This window comes from Mobula birostris, chromosome 6 (genome assembly GCF_030028105.1).
Source record: "Mobula birostris isolate sMobBir1 chromosome 6, sMobBir1.hap1, whole genome shotgun sequence".
Taxonomy (NCBI): Eukaryota; Metazoa; Chordata; class Chondrichthyes; order Myliobatiformes; family Myliobatidae; genus Mobula; species Mobula birostris.
In genome coordinates, this window is record NC_092375.1 from 17,473,760 (window position 1) to 17,495,933 (window position 22,174).

Here is a 22,174-nt window from a genome sequence, read left to right on the forward strand (position 1 = left end):
GAAAAGAATAAACAGCAGGTACAATAACAGCATTTGAACAAGTATTTAAATAGAAAAAGATTTACAGGGATATGCATCAAATGCAGTCAGATGACACTGTCTTAAATGGGAATTTTGGTTAGCACGAACATGTTGGGCCGAGTGGTCTGTTTCTCTATGATACCATGACGAACGTAAACACAGAAAAGGAAAATGTACTGATGACCTATTGGCTTCACTTACTGGGTAGAACAACTTCTAAATATGTACCATATTTAATGATAAAATATTCCAAGGCACTGCTTACTGTACAATATTTAGCACTCAAGATTTCCGGTGGAAGTTTAGTCCAGAAGAGGTGGGTGGGAATTGAGAGAAATGTTTTTTTTTGGAACATGATTGTGAATCCGTGCCAAGTTTCCATTTCCAGGTTCACTAGAGGTTTTTAAGTACCCAACTGCAATCCACACACAAATGCGGAAAGACAAGTACATTACATTGATTTTCCAGTTAATAGGAAGTCATTGGGATGTCTCTAATATGGCTAGCGTTACTCATTTAATTCTAATTGCTCTTGCACCGAAGAGACTGCAAGTAGTTCATCACATCAATTAGACAAGACACACAAAGTACTGGAGGAACTCAGCAAGCCAGACAACATCTATGGAAAAGCAGACAGAAGGCCGTGGGAAAAAAAGAAGGGAGAAGAGCACCAGAAGGAGGTCATGGGCAGGTAAGAACAGAGGGAAACGGAACTGGAGAATGGGGGGGGGGCATTACCAGAAGTTCAAGAAATCGATGTTCATGCCATCAGGTTGGCGGCTACACAGATGAAATATAAGGTGTCGTTCCTCCAAGCTGAGTGTGGCATCATCGCAGCTATAGAGGAGGCCGTGGACTGACATGTCAGAACGGGAATGGGAAGTTGAATTGAAATGAGTGGCCACTGGGAGACCGGCTTTTTCTGACGGATGAGTGCCTCCAGCATTTTGTGTGTGTTGTCGGATATCCAGCGTCTGCAGATTTTATCTTGATGTCAATCAAACAAGGGATACATTTGTTTATTTATTTATTTATTGAGACACAGCGCGGAATAGGCCCTTCTGGCCCCTCAAGAGACGCCACCCAGCAATCCCCCGATTTATTCCTCACCAAATCATGGAACAATTTACAATGACCAAATCACCTACCAACTGTCTTTAGACTTTGGGAGGGAACCAGAGCACTCGGAGGAAATACATGAGGTCACAGGGAGAACATACAAGCTCCTTACAGGCAGCAGGGGGAATAGAACCTGGGTCGCTCGTACAGTAAAGTGCTATGTTAACCACTATGCCACCATGTCACAAGGGTCTCACATATTGAATAAGGGCTGGAGACTTTTTCTCCTGAAGAATGTGAATGATCCAATAGTCCAGCGGTGGTCATGGTCACCATTCACAGTTCAAAGTTCAAATTAAAAATTATTACAAAGTATGTATACTACGTTACCATACACAGTACTGCCTTGAAATTCATTTTCTTCTGGGCATTTACAGGAAAATAAATACAATTAAATTTATGAAACATTATACATAAACAAAAACTGACAAACAACCAAAGTGCAAAAAAAAACAAATAAAAAATTACATTGAGAACACAAGTTGTAGACTCCTTGAAAATGAGTCCATGGGTTGTGGAATCATTTCAGAATTGAACTGAGTGAAGTTATCCATACTGGTTCAGGAGCCTGATGGTTGTAGGGTAATGACTGTTTCTGAACCTGGTGGTGTGGGACTGAAGGCTTCTGTACCTCCTGCCCAATGGTTAGTAGTGAGAAGAGAGCATGGCCTGGATGGTTGGGGTCTTTGAAGATGGATGCTGCTTTCTTGTGGCAGTGTTTCTTGTAAGTGTGCTCTGTGGTGGGGAGGGCTTTGCCTGTGATGGACTGGGCTGTAGCCATCAATTCTTGTAGTCTTTTCCATTCTGGGACAACTGTGTTTCCATACCAAGCCATGATGCAACCAGTTAAGGCACTCTCCACTCTGCATCTATAGAACTTTGTCAAAGTTTCTGGTGACATGCTAAAACCATGCAAACTTCTAAGAAAATAGAGATGCTATTGTGCCTTCTTTATGATGTCATTTGTGTGCTCGTGCCAGGGCAGATCGTCAGATATGATAATGCCGAGGAATTTAAAACTACTGACCCTCTTCATCTCTGTTCCCCTAATGAAGACGGGCTCATGGATCTATTTGTTTTTGCTAACATTGAGTGACAAGCTGTCATGGCACCATTTAGCCAGATTGTCAATCTCTTTCCTGTATGCTGATTCATCACCACCTTTGATTTGGCCAACACCAGCAAATTTAATTACAGCAGTGGAGCTGTAGTTAGGCACCCATTCATAGGTATAAATTGAGTAGAGCGGGGCACTAAGCACACAGCCTTGTGGTGCCCTGCTGAAGGTGAGCGTGGAGGAGATGTTGATAATCAGTACTGACTGCGGTCTGCCAATGAGGAAGTCGAGGATCCAGTTGCATAGGGAGGTACTAAAGCCCGGTCTTGGATCTTATTGATTAGTTTCCTGGGGATGATATATTGGATGTTGAGCTGTAGTCAATAAAGGGCATCCTAAAGGATGCTATCACATCAGCCTCAGAGACTGAGATCACAGTGTCACTGGGGGGTGGTGTTCGTGAAGGTGCCTCCATTTTCTGCCATTCAAAGCGAGCATAAAAGGCATTGAGCTCATCTGGGAGCAAAACCTTATTGTCATTTATGTTGCTTGGTTTTACCTTGTAGGAGGTGATAGTTTTCAAGTCCCGCCACAGTTGTCAAGCATCCTTCTTTGATTCAAGTTTAGTCCAGAACATCTGGGCCTCTTGTACTTTCCCGGATTGCCTGAAACCATTCCTGATACTAGTTTTTCATTCTGGATTCACTCAACTACAAAGAACAATTAAATTCCTCGCTGCCCTGGTGGGATTTCAGCTCATGCTTCTGGCCCAATGATTCAGGTCTCAGGTTGCTAATAATGTTGCCACACTGGTGTTTCACCAATATAATTAATATCCATGGGAGGCAATAATAAGGTGTTTTTGAATCAAATTTTACTTAGGTTGCCACTTTACATCCCCAGCACGGATTTCCCAAGGCTTGGACATTCGCCCAGAGAAGCAGAAATGAGGTTGAGTGCATCGAATGCAGTTGACTGCACATTCAATAAAGACATTTACCTTTCTTGGCACAAACAATAGGTGCTGGTTAGTTCAGGCAGTGGGAACAAGTACCTGAATTTTCCTTGAAGAAGATCTGTTGGTTTGGCAGACACCCACCCCAATGGATGCAAAAGACATTTACTCCTAATTAACCATAATGCAGTTGACCAACCCCACGCCTTCCCACCACTGAGCATATTTACATGGAGCACTGCCACGAGAAAGCACACATGATCATCAAGGACCTCTACCATCCAGGTCATGCTCTCTTCTCACTACTACCATCAGGCTCCTGAACCAGTGGGGATAACTTCAATCCCCACTACGCTGAATTGATTCTATGACCTAAAAACTCACTTTGAAGGACGCTTTGCAACTCATGCTCCCAGTAAGCACATTAGTTATCAGTCTTCATTATCCATTGCACATCTATTTTATTTTCTTGTAAATTTGAGCAACACAGTAGCATAGCTCTTAGCGCAATGCTATACAGCTCAGGGTGTCGTAGATTGGAGTTCAGTTCCAAGGCTGGCTGTGAAAAGTTTGTACGCCTCTCCTGTGAGCGCATGTGTTCCCTCCGGGTGCTCTGGTTTCCTCCCACAGTCCAAAGATGTACTGGTTAGTAGGTTAATTGTAAATTGTCCTGTGATTAGGCTGGGGTTACATAGGTGTGTTTCTGGGCAGTGTGGCTTATTGGGCCAAAAGGGGCTGTCCTGCGCTGTATTTCCAAATAAATAAACAAACACTTGCAAGGAAAGGAACCTCAAGCTAGTTTATGGTAATACATATGTACATGATTTGATAATAAAAAAATCCTTTAGCTTTGACTACAGTCTTCTGCTCACAAATTGTAGGAAAGGAGATGGGGGAATTGCTTCCCAGGGCAGAATTTGTGCCAACTTTCCTTCATGACGGTAAATGGCAGAGTAATTAGAAACTCCAGTTCTTCTTCCTGCTGATGGTTCAGGGGTACCATTGGTTCCTTACACATTACGTCAGAACACCAAGCAAACTTGGCGTTCATCACGATTCAAGTGTAACAGCAAGTTAACATCCAACACCCAGAAATGGATATAATGTGAATGTGCAGCTGGTCAACAAACTTTATAAAAGCGGGACACCTGAACACGTGTTCAGAATCGGAAACAGGGTTCTTATCACTGGCATGCAATGTGAAGCCACACACACAAAAAGCTGGAGAGACTCAGCAAATCAGGCAACATCTATGGACAAACAGTCAATGATGCAGGCCACGACTCTTCACTGGGACTGGAGAGGAAAGGGACAGAAGCCAGAGTAGGAAGACAGGGGTAGGGAAGGAGGACAACCTGCAGGTAATAGGTGAAGGGAAAGGTTTATGGGTGGGGGAGGGGTGAAGAGGCAAGAAGCTGTGAGGGGATAGGCGGAAGAGATGAAGGGCTGAAGAAGAAGAAATCTGATAGGAAAGCACAGTAGAGCATGGGCGGAACAGAGGAGGGGAACCACAGGGAGGCATTGGGCAGGTGAGGAGAAGGGGTGAGAGGGGAGCCAGAATGGGGAATAGAAAAAGAGAGAAGGTGAAAGGAGGGAGAGACTACTGGAAGCTGGAAAATTTGGTGTTCATGCCCTCTGGTTGGAGATGCAAAATGAGGTGTTGCCCCTCCAACCTAAGGGAGACCTCATTTGTGGCAATAGAGGAGGCCATGGACAGACATGTCAGAATGGGAACGGAATATCAATTTTTTGTTTTGTGGCAGCAGTACAGTGTAAGACATAAAATGTTGAGTACCTTCCTTCAGGCTCCTGCGGCTCCTCCCTGATGGAAGATGCCTGAGGTGCTGCAGCCTTGTCCAGAGGACAAGAGGCAAGAGCAAACCAGCATGCTCCAATCTGCTGAAACTGCAGTGATTAGTACTGACCAGGAGCGCAGGAAGCACAAGGCAAAGAAATTGTAGTTTATCTCACTATTCCTCTTTTGCACCATATATTTATTTTACTTCTTATTGTAACTTCTAGTATTCTTATGTCTTACATTGTACTAGGGTGTTGGAGTGGAGATATGTCTACTAAATGAGGTGTAAGGCACGCCTTCCCTTCACTAGCCCGCAGGTCACCCTTGGACAACGTGTAGCGCCTGCTTAGCTCCCTGATCAGGGTCAAGCGAAGCCATGGGAGCAGCTTGTGCATATCACAAGTCCTGGTTGTGCAACCACTGACACCAGGCAGACAATCTCTGAAGAAGATCAATAATGGCTGGGGTCACCCGTCTTGTCTGCCCAGAAGAAAACAATGGCAAGCTACTTCTACTGAAGAATTTGCCAAGAACCATCATGGTCATGGAAAGACCATGATTGCCAACGTCACATGACACGGCACAAAATGAACGAACATTGTATTGCTGCCACAAGGCATTCGATTTCCCTTTCCCATTCGAACATATCCGTCCATGGCCTCCAAACTTCACGATATATATCAGTGATAAAACGTTGAATCTGAACAGACCAGCATGATGAGTGAGGGAGCTGTATTATTTGAACTCTTATCACTGGACCATCACTCCAGGCTGTTACAAGACATCCCCAACTGCGCCAGCTTCCAGGGTTTAGACGCTCTAACTCTCCAGAGTATAGATAGCTGTCATGGCCCCTTTAGGGTTTGGGACCTACCAGTAATTGCCAGTCATGTATTGGTGCCAAGAATTCAGTATTTTAAGAGCACCGGAATGGAGATTCAGTGCATGGTTGTAAGCTCAGCTAGAGACATTGTCTAGCATTTGGTTTGTGCTCTGTTCTTGTTCCAGTATTACACCATATCGCAATCCTTGCCTCGGATACTCTGGTATTTAGATCCTAACCATCCTTGTCAAGGTCTCTCGTCACACAGGCAGCAGATTCGCAGTCCAATAAATGGAACCATTATAATCCTGTGGCTGTAAGTTAAAACATGTTCAATAGTTCAATGGTTCACTGATTCCATTTAATATCAGAGAATGTATACAATATACAACCTGAAATTCTTACTCTTCGCAGACATCCACAAAACAGAAGAAAAACACCCAAAGGATGAATGATAGAAAAAAATGTAAGTACCCCAAAGCCCCCTGCTCCCTGCCCAGGCACAAGCAACATCAAATTTCCCCCTCCCCTCCCCCAACTTATCCTAGCATGAAGCATCAGCACTCCCATCACCCGCCATGCCAGCACCAGCAAAGCCCCCAAAGAGAGATCGTGGTCCACAGTCCATCAAAAACCATCTGTTCACTCCAACACTCCGACATCCCACACGCTCTCTCTCTCACTAACAAGGGCAAGACAGATATCGCTCCTTCCACAGCGACAGGGGAGACAACAGTCGCTATTTCGATGTCACAGTCAGTTTGAAGTGTTGCTTTTTCACTTGGAGTTCACCAACTCAAGAATCGGCAAATCTGAGTGCAGAGCCTTCTGACAGTCACTCATGCTGTCTTCAATGTTCCAGCTTCAGTACACGACATGGTGAGAACTCATGTCCACAGGGACGCGCAGGCCTTGAAGTCACCCAGCTTCAGACTGAACCCAGACATACCGAAATGTGGCCATTTGGCGAGCTCCAAGAACAGGAACTGCAGTTTTTGAGTGTTGCTGTAGATCAAAGATCTACAAATGTTATAAATATTTCTAGTCCTTTTTCCACCTGTGTTTCCTGTCTCTTCTTCAATAATTAACAAAAGGGACAGATATAGAACACATCACTGTGGTGTTTTCTATTCCAAAGGCCTCCACCCCAGGATGTAGGTTCAAATCTCTCTATGCAACAAATACAGAATATAATGTAGTATCAGTAATGGACTTCTCGTGTGGGTTAGCTATGAAGCCCAGCGGAACTGTTTCTACTTACAGGAGAAGGGAAAAAGATAGGTTATTGGCGCCTTCAAATTTTGAGTAGTTGGGGTTGGTCAGCAGTGGTTGGCAGCTCATCTATGAGAAGGAAAACTCTGCTGCCTTGCCACTATACCCACTCTTGGGAAGGCTTCAGGAGTAAACCCAGAGGAAACATCCACTGGCGCCAAACTGTATCAGTTTCTGCTGTTCCTTTGGGTTCATCAGATGTGTGGAGAGGGGGAACATGGACAACAGCTTGCTCTCCATATCGTACTGCCCTGGCGTACGTATCTAGACAGTTAGGATGCACTACCCATGGTCGACCTCAACCAATGGAGGGCCTCAGTTAATGGTGACACGGCAACAACTAGATCATGATTAAAAAGGAAACAATGAGTTGGAAATCTGCCCTCCACACTTAACCATCTCCATATACAATTCAAAACTATTCCAATGTTGCTGACTTTTTAAATATCACACAGTTGTGGCAGAAACTGTGACAAAATATAAAAATAAATTTAGACAGGCAGTGATTTAGGCGTCAAATAAAGCAAAGGCACACCCAGCTCTGTCAATAGGACTCGATGAAATTCAATAAAGTGAAACACAAAGAAACTTCATCACCACCCCCTCTCTGTTGGTGAATCAATACCCTAGCGATTCCATTCCACTGAAAGTCCCTCAGGACCAGCCCACTTCAAAAATAACCTGCACATCACTCAGCTTTGTGCTGACAAAACTACATATGCGTCAGGCAATAACACTCCATGGTCGCGTATTGGCTAGAGTGACGCTATTACAGCTTGGGGTGTCGGAGTTCAGAGTCCTCTGGAGGCAAGTTTGCTCGTTCCTTCCCCTGAGCGTATGGATTTCCCCTGGGTGCTCTGGTTAGTAGGTTAATTCCGACAGCCTCTCTCACTGTCATCGATGTTCCGGTTCCCACTATGGTTCAGTAGGTGACACCGGTGACCATTCATGGCCACGGGGCTGCACACACAGATAGCGTTTTTTGTTCCAAAGCCAACATACAATCCAAAGAGAGGGCATATAATAGAGCAAAAACTAGCAGGAAGTCAGAGGACTGGGAAGCTAACAAATACCAACAGAAAAAGTAAAATACCAACTAAAAATGTCTTTAAGAAGGTAAAAATGGAATGCAAAAGTAAGCCAGCCAATAATATTAAAGAGGTCATCAAAAGAGTGATATGAGGCAGACTGGTAGGGCTTTGGCTCATTTGGTCTTCGGTGATGTCGGGTCGAGGCGAGGTAAGTTACCTGGGAGGAATAGAAACAAGAAGCACGTCTGTGAGGCCAGTGTTCTGTACTGGGTGTCAGATGTGGGAAGTCCGGGAGACTCCCAGCCTCCCGGACAGCCACATCTATGCCAAGTGGGTCGAGCTGCAGTTCCTTAGGGACCAGATTAGGGAACTGGAGCTGCAGCTTGATGACCAGGGAAAGTGAGGAGGTGAGGAGATAGGGAGGAGCCATAGGCAACTAGTCACACCGGGGCCTCGGGAGACAGAGAAGTGGGTAACAGTCAGGAGAGGGGAGGGCAAGAGTCAGATACTAGAGAGTACCCCTGTGGCTGCCCCCCTTAACAATAAGTACTCCTGTTTGAGTACTGTTGGGGGGGGGGAGGGAAGGCCTATCTGGCACAGCACTGTGGGCCAAAGGGTCTGTATTGTACTGTAGGTTTTCTATGTTTCTAAGATATCAGAAGTTTCTTCAGTTACATAAAGTGTAAAAGAGAGATGAGAGTGGGTATCAGACGGCTGGAAAATGATGATGGAGAGGTAGTAACAAGGGACAAGGAAATGGCAGATGAACTGAATAAATATTTTGCACGTCTTCACTGTGGAAGACATTAGCAGTATGCTGGAAGTTCCAGGTGTCAGGAGGAATGAAGTGTGTGAAGTTACCATAACTAGAGAGAAGGTTCTTAGGAAACTGAAAGGTCTGATGGTCACTAGTCACCTTGATCAGATGTAGTATACCCCAGAGATCTGAAAGAGGTGGCTGAAGCAATTTTGGAGACATTAGTAATGATCTTTCAAGAATCACTAGATTCTGGAATTGTCCTGGAAGACTGGAAAATTACAAATGTATTGCTCCACTCTTCAAGGAGAGTTCGTCTGACCTCAGTGAACATAAGAACATAAGAGATAGGAGCAGGAGTAGGCTATCCAGCCCGTTGAGCCTGATCCACCATTCAATCAGATCAAAGCAAATCTGGCCACGGACTTATCTCCACCTACCTGCCTTTTCCCCATAACCCTTAATTCCCCTACTATGCGAAAATCTATCCAACTGTGTCTTAAATATATCTACTGAGGTAGCCTCCTCTGCTTCACTGGGCAGAGAATTCCACAGATTCAACACTCTCTGGGGAAAGCTATTCCTCCTCATCTCCATCCTAAACCTACACCCCCAATTCTTGAGGCTATCTCTCCTAGTTCTAGTGTCACCCACCAGTGGAAACAACTTTTCTGCCTCTATCTTATCTATCCTTTTCAAATTTTATATGTTCCTATACGATCTCCTCTCATCCTTCTGAATTCCAGCGAGTACAGTACCAGGTGACATAAACTCTCCTCATAGTCTAATCCCCTCATCTCTGGAATCAACCTGGTGAACCTCCTCTGAGCCATCTCCAAAGCCAATATATCCTTCCTCAAGTAAGAAGACAAGAACTGCACGCAGTCCTCCAGGTGCAGCCTTAGCAGTACCCTGTACAGTTGCAGCAAAACCGCTCTGCTCTTCAGTTCAATCCAACACTGTACTCCATCTGTCAGATCCTTGCCCACTCAGTTAACCTATCTGTATCTCTCTGCAGACTCTCCATGTCTTCTGCACAATTTTCTTTTCCGCTCAATTTAGTATCATCAGCAAACTTAAGTACACTACACTCGGTCCCTCTTCCAGGTCGTTAATGTATATGGTGAACAGCTGCGGGCCCAGCGCCAACCCCTGCAGCACACCACTCACCACTGATTTCCAACCAGAGAAACACCCATGTATCCCAACTCTCTGCTTTCTATTAGTTAATTGATCCTCTATTCATGTTAATACATCACCCCCAACTCTATGCATCCTTATCTTATAGATAAGTCTTTTATGTGGCACCTTATCAAACGCCTTATGGAAATCCAAGTAAGTAATTTCAAACTGTTCCCCTCTATCCACTGTGCTCATTATATCCTCAAAGAACTCCAATAAGTTTGTCAAACAGGAACTGCCTTTGCTGAATCTATGCTGCGATCTGCCTGATGGATTCATATAGCATGTGTTTCCAGTCTACACAAGCTTGGGAAGATATTGGAGTTGATTATTAAGAATGCGGTCTCAGGGCACCTGGAGGCACATGATAATCAGCATGGATTCCTCAAGGGAAAATCTTGCTTAACAAGCAGGATAGAAAAAGGCCTTTGACAAGGTGCCACACATGAGGCTGCTTAACAAGCTACAAGCCCATGGTATTACAGAAAAGATTATAGCATAGATAAGGCAGTGGCCAATTGGCAGGAGGCAAAGTGTGGGAATTCAGGGAGCCTTTTCTGGCTGGCTGCCAGTAACTAGTGGTGTTCCACAGGATTCTGTGTTGGGACTCATTCTTTTTACATTATATGTCAATGATTTGCATGATGGAATTGCTGGCTTTGTTTAAAGTTTACAGATTTAATGAAGATAGGCGGACAAGAAGGGCAGGTAGTTTTTGAGGAAGCAGAGAAGTTACAAAAGGGCAGACAGATTAGGAGATTGGGCAAAGAACTGGCAGATGGAATACAACGTTGGGAAGTGTATGGTCATGCACTTTGGTAGAAGAAATGAAAGGGTTAACTATTTTCTAAATGGAGAGAAAATACAAAAAAATTGAAGTGCAAAGTGACTTGAGATTCCTTATGCAGGATTGCCAAAAGGTTAATTTGCAGGTTGAGTCTGTGATGAGGAAGGCAAATGCAATTTAGCATTCATTTCAAGAGGACTAGAACATAAAAGCAAGGATGTAATGTTGAAACTTCATAAAACACTGGTGAGGCCTCACTTGGAATATTGTCAGCAGATTTGGGTCCCTTATCTTAGAAAGGATGCATTGAAACTGGAGAAGATTCAAAGGAGATTCACAAAAGTGATTCCAGGATTGAATGGCGTGTTTTATGAAGATGGCACCTGGCCTGTATGCACTAGAATTCAGAAGAATGAGGGGGAACCTCATTGAAACCTATTGAATGATGAAAGGTTTTGATAGAGTTGATGTGGAGATGATACTTCCTGTGGTGGGAGAGTGTAAGACCAGAGAACACAGCCTCAGAATAGCGGGGTGTCCTTTTGTAACAGAGATGAGGAGGAATTTCTTTGGCAAAAGAGTGGTGAATCTGTGAAATTCTTTGGCACAGACAGCTATGCAGGCCAGGTCTTCTGTATATTTAAGGTGGAGGTTAATAGATTTTTGATTGGTCAGCGCATGAAGGGATAGGAGGAGAAGGCAGGAAATAGGGCTGAGAGGAAAATTGAATCAGCCATGATGAAATTAAGCCAAATGGCCTAATTCTGCTCTTATAGCTTATGGTCTTAAGGTCTTAATTGGTGTCAGTACCTCCAGCTGAACCTTGTCTTTTTGTTGCTTTCTCCCTTGCTGTCAGTCTGTGGTTTTGTATTGCCATGTGCTCTTGTTTGTTTTCATACCCCATGTGCTCCTGTCCCCACTCCTGCTCTACTCCAGCCCCTGTATTACTGAGTACTCCACCTCTCACCTGTTTCTCATTATTACCTGTATTGCTGCCACCTGTGTCTCCTTGTGTTCCACCTATCATCTTCCTCTCTGTCTATTGCTCGGTCTATTTCAGTCTTGGGTTTTCACCTGTTTGTTGCTAGATTGTGGCAGTGAATTTTCCTGAGTTGTTTCAGCATTTGTATCTGTACTCAGTCTGTCTAATTATCCACTCTGCGTATTTCCCGATTCTGGTTTTTGGATTTCTCTGGCTGTTTTGATCTCTGCCTGAACTTTGACGCTGACTTTGTTTGCACCTTGGGATTTGTTACTCAATTAATATCACTGTGTGCACAGTACTGGATCTGCATTTGGTTCCCTGCTCCAGCGTCCTGACAATTGGTCATTGTAAATTGTTCCATGTATAGGCTCGGGTTAAATTGGCAAGCTGCTTGGCAGCATAGGTCAAATAACTGGAAGGCCTATTCCATGCTGTATCTCTAAGTAAAATATTGAAGAACACCTCCAACAAGACTAGATCTAGACATTTTTTCTATAAAACGCATTGCCAAAACCATCACCAAATTTCTATGAACACTTTCTTAGGAAATAGGGACCACCATCGATACAAACAATCAGGCCGACAGCACAAGTACTGTGGAGACAAGAAATAGTCAAAAACTAGATGTTTTGTCATATATGATTCACCTTCTCCTTTCCTAAAGCCTTTCTATTATCTACATGGTTCAGAAATAATAATTGTTCTTCATTCTAGGTTTAGATTTATTCAGATTTATTTGTCACATGTACATTGGAACGTACAGTGAAATGTGTCATTTGTCTTAACAACCAACACACCCAAAGGCATACTGGGTGCAACTCTCCAGTGTTGTCACACATTCCAGTGTTGCTGTCTGCCTGCGTTTGGCCAGCCTTCCTCTCCCTCTCACTAGCTACTGTCAGAGGAAAGTGCAGGAGTCTTGGGATCCACGTTGCCAGGATTGAGCAACGAGCCTGTGGACTCATTCTACGAGGCTCTGGTTACTCTTTAGTGTTGTTTTTGTGTGGTTTGATCAGGCTGATCAATATGGACTGGAGCGCTTCAGCAAAGAATTGTTGAGGGGCTTGCATTGGCTAGTGGCGAGGTGCTGAATTGAACGAAACAGAATGCTACCAGTTTGATGTTCAATAGTCTTTGTGTTGTTCACTTCTGTTTTGCCACTTGGGCAATTTGTTCTTTTTATGCACATTGGGTGTTTGATGTTTTCTCGAACGAGTTTCAAGGTGTTTCTTCGTTTCCGGGCTGTCTGCAGGAAGATGGATCTCAGAGCTGTATTCTGTACATGTTATTTCATAATGAATGTACTTTGAACTTTGAACATAGCATGCCCACGATGCTTGGCAGAGCAACACAGAATGCAACAAAACAGAACGTTCCAATTGACAAAGCAACAACAGTGAAACCAGTTCCCAATCACCCACCTACGCGCAAACACAGTTCTCCAACCACAAGACAAGCTGCCTTCTTCGACCTACGTGGATTCCCAGACACTGAGCAGCAACATTCCCAGCGGTCTCGCAGACCCAGGCTCCAGCAACCAGGCCACAACATCTGGACCTGACTTCATTTTAGTAGTAGTAGTAGTCATACTTTATGGATCCCGGGGGAAATTGGTTTTTGTTACAGTTGCACCATAAATAATAATAGTAATGGAACCATAAATAGTTAAATAGTAATATGTAAATTATGCCAGTAAATTATCTGCAAGGAGATCATACGTTCTCCCATGGTCATGTGGGACTCCTCCGGGTGATCCAATTTCCTCCCATATTCCAAAAACATACGGGTGAGTGGTGGGCTTGCTACGTTGACACCAAAAGCGTAGCAACACTTGCGGGCTGCCCCCAACATAATCCTCACTGATTTGATTTGATTCTAACCACGTATTTTACGACATGTTCCAATGTACATATGATAAATAAAATGAGCATTTTCAAGTTCCTAGGTGTCAAGAAATCTGAGGATCTAACCTGGTCCCAACATATCGATGCAGCTACAAAGAAGGCAAAACAGCGACTATACTTCATTAGGGGTTTGAAGAGATTTGGTATGACAAGAAAAACCTTTATGTGTGCTAATCATGCATTTTATAACACTACCATTTCTGAATAAGCATTTCTGAAAAGTGGCCAATATGAAGTACAACATATATATTCAACCTACTGGTATCTTGTCATCAGTGAACCCCCAACATTTAAACTTGTCACAATTATAGCTGAGTTCAAGCACTTTTCATCAAATGTTGTTATAAAATTCTACATTGAAAACTATGTCATTTGTGGCACTCGCAGTACAGTGCCCAATTTCAGTAGAGGGAATCATTTCATTTTTAGAAAAATATTTGTCCGTTGTTTATTTGGAAAAGTCAATAAAAACCCTGGGACACATATAAACACATGGATTTGTAGAGAATTTATTCAGGAATTCAAATAAGTAATCACTTTTTGTATATATTCCATATTAACATCAGTACAGCGAAAATGTTACCCCACCCCCCAAAAGGTAAAAAAAACCTCATTTGGAGAGATTTCTGGAGTTTTATCAATGTCATGATATTTTCCATATTGTTGTATCAAATCAAAACAATCTTAAGCTTTTGTCATAGCATATAGAATTACAGTACAATAATTCAAATGTGGGGTTCCACACGGCCATAAACTAGGCCTCATTTGGTTGTAAAATGAGTATATTTAATCAAAGACTGTTTTCCATACTTTGTTTCCATACTTTCATAACCTATTAATAATCATAATAATTTTCCAAGTCTTCCACATCTTCATCTGAAGTTTCCACACTCTCTGAGCTGGATGCCTGGTTCTCACAGTCTGCCAGTCTACACATGTCAGTACATCTGAGGCCATTTGCAACAAACATACATCTTGGGAGTGAACATTTTTTTGGACAGTTACAGGGCAGTAGAGCCAGGACGGCATCGGGTGCTGGCTGGCCTTCCATTCAGTGCACCACCAAGAGTTCAGCTTCCTCTTCTCTCTCCATCTTCCATCCTCTGCTAACAGGGCTTGGCACTTGTGGGTCCTTCTCCAAACATCTTCTCCATATACCAGCCTGGTAGTTGGCTGTGCATGTTTTGTTAAGCAGTCCTTGCATGGTGGGAGTTGATAACTTTCGAATTCACCTTTTTTGGCACAGAAAAGGTCATATCTGAACTCATTGACCTTGGTGGTTGATGCTTTTGGGGCATACAGGAAACATATAAATGCCTCCAGTTTGTCCATCAGTTCTGGGGAAAGGTCCCATTCCTGACCCAACTCTAAGAATATGTCCTGAGTTTCCCTGTTGCTGGTCAGAAGTTTTAGGGCACTTGTCTTCCCCTTGCCTGCAAAAGCGCTTACAGTGTCACATCCTGTATATGTGTGCAACCCGATGAGAGCCCTACAAACCTCTATGCCAACAGTGGCAGCAACCTTCCTGATGTCTACAAGCCTTGTACGGGTTCTAGTGCCACTCTTCTGGAACAATGGGGCCTCAATCTTGTCACAAAATGTAAAGACATGATAAAGACATCTGTGTCTTCTGAGCAGATCACTACAGATTGGTATCCCTCTCTTGTGGCATGGGCAGCATGGAGAAGTAGGCGGCCATCTGCTTCTTGTTGACACTGAAGAGCTGACACCTCCTCACTGTCTTGAGATGTGATTCTGTAACATTTGTCATTCACAGCTGCATACAGAATCTTCTCCTGTAGCTTTGCTCTGTACTCCGCCTTCCTCCATTCATGGACTATGAAGCTAATGGGACTATTTTTGTTACTGACTTTGGTCAGGAATCTCCTCCACTGCCTCACCATCTGTGTGCCTGTTATACCTTGCAACTCATGACTAGTCTCTTCACCCCGTAGAGATCTTTCACTATTCTTGATAGAGTTCTCCTTGTATGTGTCGAACACAAGATCTATTCTGCTACTCTGACTGCCTTCCTTCAGAGCCATACCCAGAATTGTTGTGGCAACATCTCTGAAAGTAACTTGATCACCTTTCACTCTTTGGACCAAGTTCATTCCATCAACCACTGTAGCAGAGTTTCCTGTGAGTTGCTCTTCTACTGCTACATTTTTCTGCAAGGTTGTGGCTAAAGTAGCTTTATTTGTCTTTCTCAGCAATCCTTCTGGTGTGTACGGGGCCCAGGGCAATGGTCCAAGGGGATGAGAAAGGATATCCTCCATACGTAGACTGTGCCCTTGTGCCATCACTATGATGCATCCAAACAAAGACCTGTCTGCTTTCAAGATGATCGCCCTCCCATTTGATTTCACTTCTCTCTTCTTACACATATCACCGAATGTTTTCAGCTTGTTGGTTTTCATTGGGTCATGGAATTTCTTTGCTGGTAGGTCTTCCTCTAGTATCTCATCCTTGAAGGTTGCATAGCATTGCTCACCAATCTCATATGCCTTCATCAGGTCAGAGGCAATGTCCTTGGGGGCTGCCTTTGCTGTAGAGATGCTAATGAGGTCCCGCTTCCCTGCAATGGGTTGACCCATTCATGTATGAGGCTAACCACTGCTGAAACTGCTTCCTCATCTTTCTGGATTCTTGGCCACTGTAGCTCCACATGACAAAGCTCTGATTTGTTGCCTTGCACCATCTCCCTTAACTGTCCCAGGAATGCACTGCGGTGCTCAGCTGTTATGTAGTAATGCTTGATAGATCCAGCATTCAGGCTGAACCGTGATGTACCTCCAGAAATCTGAGTGTCTTTGTTCACTGTGGCTTCAATAGCCTGGTCCACAGGGATCTGCCCAAAGGGGTTGTTACTTAACAGCTGCACTGAGAATTGGCCTGTCTTGAAGGCCTCATACACAGAAGGATTCTTCTCTGGGAGGATCATCATCTGAGCAAAGCAAGGGGACAGGTACCTGGTATAATTCATTTTATCATAGGCAAAGCACAATGGGATCATGGTTCTTATAGCATGGAGGTGCAACTCCCAGTCCCCCTCATGAGAGGCGCACAGAAGCCCAAGTACTACGTTCTCTACCATGTATAATATCCAGAATGCAGATAGCTCTCCATTGTTGTGACGGAGGTGTTCCAGAAAGTCTGTCCACAGGGTTATCAGCTCAGCCAAGAGTGGACTTTGCAGCATATTTTTCAACTTCTGTTGGTTCAAGTCACTGGCCATGTCGTTCACATGGTCTAAGAATGATTTGATCATCCCACACAGAACACAGAAAGCTACCACCACTGCAACGCTATCACATATTTTCTAGCACTAAGGGTGTATACCTTTCCAAAAATCACTATAAGAATTATTCCCCCCAGATGGTACCAGTGTCCCAAATTTGGGGTCCTGGCTCACGGACTAAATGCCTATTTTAAATTTCAGAAATAGTATCATTCAGAACTTCTAGGAAACTCCAGCATTTTGTGTGTGTTACTTGGATTTCCAGCATCTGCGGATTTTCTCTTGATTCAGAACTTTTAGGTGATTGGAGGAAAGTATAGAGATGTCAGAGATAGGTTACTTTTACACAGAGATTGGTGGGTGTGTGGAATGTTTTGTTAAGGGTAGTGGTATTATTGTGAAACTACAGATTCTTTTCATAGACATGTTATTCAGCAGATGCTGGAAATCTAGATCAAAGCATGCAAATAGAGGCAGATATATTAGGCACATTTAGACAGGCATATGGATGATAGGAAAATGGAAGGCTTTGTGAGAGGCAAGGGTTAGGTTAACTTTAGGGTAACTTAAAAGTTCAGCACAACGCTATGGGCTGAAGAACCTGTACTGTGCTGTAATGTTCTATGTTCTATGTAATAAACACTTTTCAGCCAGGCAAAATATTCCTTGACATTCATTACCTGCCAGACAGACACATTCAGAAAAAGCCAATACAATACATCAGAGGGGTTCTGTGGAACTGTGTCCCACTTAACTTTATGTTACCAAAGAAAATGAGAATGCTCAAAATAATTTTTACATTTCATTCTCAAAGTGCAGGCAGTTTATTTTGCAGACTGCGCATGGCATTTATTAATATTTCACCATCATTCTACTTACTCTGGTGTGTAATTATTCATTGGCATAATCTCTGAGGGAAATTAGATTGTTTATTGCCAATAATATGATATAAAGGAGAGAAGGAGCCAAGAGTATAAAATGCCATTTGCAAATTAGGCAGCTTTTACATGAGAAACACACGTTTGCTGATAACACTAATCTTTTACTTTATCCTTCTTTATATTATCTGAACAAGTACAATTGAAAGCAGTGCAGAAAAGACTTAGCTTGTCAGACAGCATCTGTGAGAGAGATAAGAGTTAATGGTCCGTGTCGATATCCTTCAATCAGAAATGGTCCGTGTTTTCCTTTGCCCACCCCACCAAAAAGTTCCTTATTTGACTTGCACGTGTGTGTATTTTTTCCACAATTATAATTCACATAAGAGTAGTGGGGTTAAGAGTTTATGTTTACTGACCTGTATGTTGTTCTTGATACAACACACCAGAACAACCTTTGTTCCCTGCCAATGTTCCTAATTATTAATGGGAAAATTCAGTGGGAGCCAAGATGACCTCTACTGACATATATTGAACAGACAATTTTGCAATGAATCATTTGTTGCCTATTCACGAGGTAATTTTTTTTAAAATTGCGTTATCTCCATTCCAGCTAAACCGCTGGAGGCTGATAATGTTCAGCATAGTATGCAAGTGCATTTAGTGGTGTCATGTGACTATGGTGTGATATAAACAGCCAGCACTGGAAATTTCCATTCACCATTTTTTTTTAACTCTCCAGCAGTTTGCTTCCTGATGATGAACTGAAAAAAAACCCTCAAATAACTTGCGGTTGACAACTAACCCTGCGCATTCAGGGATTCAAGAGCCAAGAAGCTGCAAAAATCCGAAATGGAAAGTGCGAGAAGTATTCAGCGGGTCAGGCTACAGCTGTGGAGAATGAAACAGCAAATATTTTAGGTCAATGACCCTCCATCAGAGCTGATATCATGTTAGAGATAAAAACAAGTTCTAAAGTGTGTGAGGTGGTGTGGGGGGAGGAAAGAACGCAAAGGGAAAGCAGAGTAGATTGGGAAAGGGCGTGAAGACAAGTGTATTCCTTTTTACTGGATTAGGGAAGGTGCAGTTTAAACTACTGAGCTAATAACCCAGAGGGCAGGACAAACAATCCTAGAACCTGAGTTCAAACCCCAACATTGCAGTTAATAATTTGCTAATCTTAGTAGTCATGACCGCTATGATTGCTGAATTGTTGTTAAACTAGCAATCTGGAGAACTAACGGCCTTCAGGGAAAGAAGTCAGCCCGCCTGATCCAGCCTAGCCATTTGCAACCGCATCCCACCACAGGAGTTTCACTCGCAAGAGGTTTAGCAAGCCACCAAGTTGTTGGTACGACTTTCTAAAGGAACAAATAAGAATACGACACAAGTCCCTCAGCCTATAATGTCTGCCTTAACCTTGATGCAAATTGAAACTCCATATCTGACTCGACATGGTCTACAGTACCGTGCAAAAGATGCCTAAGATTGAGGCATATTACTATATTGGTCAACGTGAAGCGGAGAACAAATTTGTAAATCTGGCGGGAGCAAAGGATGTTATGAATGGCAAGGGTGGAGCACCGCAGGAGGAATGTTGGACAGGTGGCAGAGAAGGAGTGCCAGAGGTGTTTGGGAGGGGTTAGAACAGGTGCAGACATACCCACCCCTGAGACACCAGGCAAGGTTGTTTGATTCCAAACAATTGGTTTATTGATCATTACAGAAAGTTTCTATGGTGCTTCCCACTCCCTTCCCTTTCATTTTCCCTTTTCCCAACCATGATTCCCCTCTCCCTGCCCCCTTCCCACTTTCAGTCCACAATAGAGACCCGTATCAGAATCAAGTTTATCAGCACTCACATATGTGATGAAATTTGTTTTTTTTTTGGCAGCAGCAATATAGTGCAAAACATAAAATTTCTGCAGTACTGTGCAAAATTCTTAGGCAGACTAGCTATATATATGTGCCTAAGACTTTTGCACAGTATTGTATGTCCCTCTATTCTCTGCCTGTTCATGTACCTCTTAAATGTATTGGCTTCCACCATCTCCCCGAACAGCATCTTCCAGGCACTAACCATCCTGGATAAAAACAATTGCTGTGTAAATCACCTTTAAGCCTGCCCCTCTCTTAAAACTAAGCCCTTTTGCTTTTGATATGTCCACACTGGGAAAAAGACTCTGACTATTTATGATTCTCCTGCTTTTACGTACTTTCATCAGTTTTCCCCTCAGCCACCAACACTCTGGAGAGAACAATCCAATATTGTCCGACCTTTCCTTATAAATAACACGCTCTAATCCAGGCAACATCCTTCTGTTTTATTTAGAGGTTTGTTTACGATCACAAGACCATGCTGGACATTAAGAACTCCAAGTACTGCAGGTCTACCCCATCAACGAGTTGCGCAATGGCAGCAAAGATCGAGGAACTGGACTTGGTACAGACTGTGTTGCTGCCTGCTACACAAAGGCATTGGAGTTGGTGCGCGAAGGCAATATCCAGCGAGTGATTAGCTTGGACACCTTGCCTGTGATTGCAAAACCCTGTTGGACATTGGTAATGCAAAACTTCGCAAGTCCGTTTCCCTTGTTTATTGGTAAGACAGATGGCGGGGGAGCTGTGTGGCCTCCGTTGTAGTGAGGACAAGGCCTCAAGCCGCGGGCTTGCCTGTTGCAACAGTCTAGGAGAGGAGATGCCAGAAGTGGTGTTGGGTTGGGGGCTGGTCTTTCCTGTCAGTGCTGCCCTCCAGTATTTGCTCAGTGGAATGACAAGCTGGATTACTTGTGCGCATGCTTATGTTCATCTGCAGACTGCTTAGAACTGTCTGTTCTCGCCAATAAGACCCATGCACCTTCAATTTACAGGACATGTCACACAGGGACAAGGGCTATATATTTTTTTGTGTGTGACTATATGTTTACTGCTATCTTATAAGTGCTATATATCTCTTCTGCTGATATTGCCTGTTGGTACTGTATTTTGCACCTTGGCCTCAGAGGAATGTTGTTTCATTTGGCTGAATTCATGGATATTCATGTATGGTTGAATAATCATTAAATATGAACTGGAACCTGAAGTAGAGATGCTGTGCAGAACAGGCCATTGCAACACAACGAATCACACTGCCCACTTTTTTAACTCTGGCCTAATCACAGCACAATTTACAATGACCAATTAACTTACTAACTAGTACATCTTTGTACTATTTTAGGAAACCCAAGCATTCATGGGAAGGATGTACAAACTTCTTATAGGCAGCATCGGAATTGCAATCTAAACTCCAGCGTTTCAAGCTGTGATCATGTTGCACTGAAGGCTACGTTACCATGGCATTTTCAGCCCCCTCTCTAAAGCCACCGCATCCTTCCTGTAATGCAGTGAAGTGCACACAATACTCCAAATGTGGCCCAACCAAAGATCAAAGTTCAAAGTAAATTTATTATCAAAGTATATTTATATCATCATATACAGGCCTAAGATTCGTTTTCTTGCGGGCATTCACAGTAAGTACATAAACACAACAGAATCAATGAATGACTGCACCCAACAACACACACAACCAATGTGCAAAAAAAAACCCAACAAACTGCACAAACACAGAAGAAAGAGAAGAAAATAGTATTTAATAATGAAGCAACAAATATTGAGAACACGAGAAGAAGAGTACTTGAAAGTAAGTCCGTTGGTTGTGATGGGGGAGGTGGTGGGAGAGGAGGGGGATGCTGTGGAAAGTGAAGTTGAGTGTCGTTATCCCCTCTGGTTCAAGACCCTGATGGCTAAGGGGTAATAACTGTTCCTGAACCTAATGGTGTGAGTTGTGAAGCTCCTGTACCTTCTTCCTGATGGAAGCAGTAAGAAGAGAGCTTTGCTGTTCCCTTCCTGCAACAGCGCTCCATCTAGATGTGTTCAGCAGTGGGGAGATCTTTACCAGTGATGGACTGGGCCATATCCACTACTTTTTGCAGGCTTTTCTATTCAAGGGCGTTGGTGTTTCCACATCAGGCTGAGATGCAACCAGTCAATATATTCTCCACCACTCAACCAGAGATTTGTCAGTTTTAGATGACATGCCAAATCTTTGCAAACTTCTAAGAAAGTTGAGGTGCTACATTGCTTTCTTCATACTTATGTGCTGAACGCAGGACAGATTCTCTGAACTGGTAACAGTGAGGTGTTTAAAGTTGCTGACCCTCTTCTCCTCTAATTTCCTGATGAGGACTGGTTCATGGACCTCCAGTTTCCTCCCCCTGAAGTCAATAATCAGCTCTTTGGTGTTGCTGACAGTGAGAGAGAGGTTGGCGCCATTCAGCCAGGCTTTCATTCTCCCTCCTATATGGTGATTTGTCACCACCTTTGAT

The 22,174-nt window shown here is 43.4% G+C and overlaps 1 long non-coding RNA gene across 1 annotated transcript; it reads left to right on the top strand.

Annotated features, from left to right (window-relative positions):
- The first annotated feature begins 544 nt into the window (after positions 1-544).
- Positions 545-20,776, top strand: LOC140199728 (uncharacterized). The gene is made up of 4 exons (XR_011886476.1): positions 545-712; positions 5,959-6,089; positions 6,188-6,239; positions 20,143-20,776. It is a non-coding gene; the product is annotated as an uncharacterized lncRNA (long non-coding RNA).
- The last annotated feature ends 1,398 nt before the right edge of the window (positions 20,777-22,174 follow it).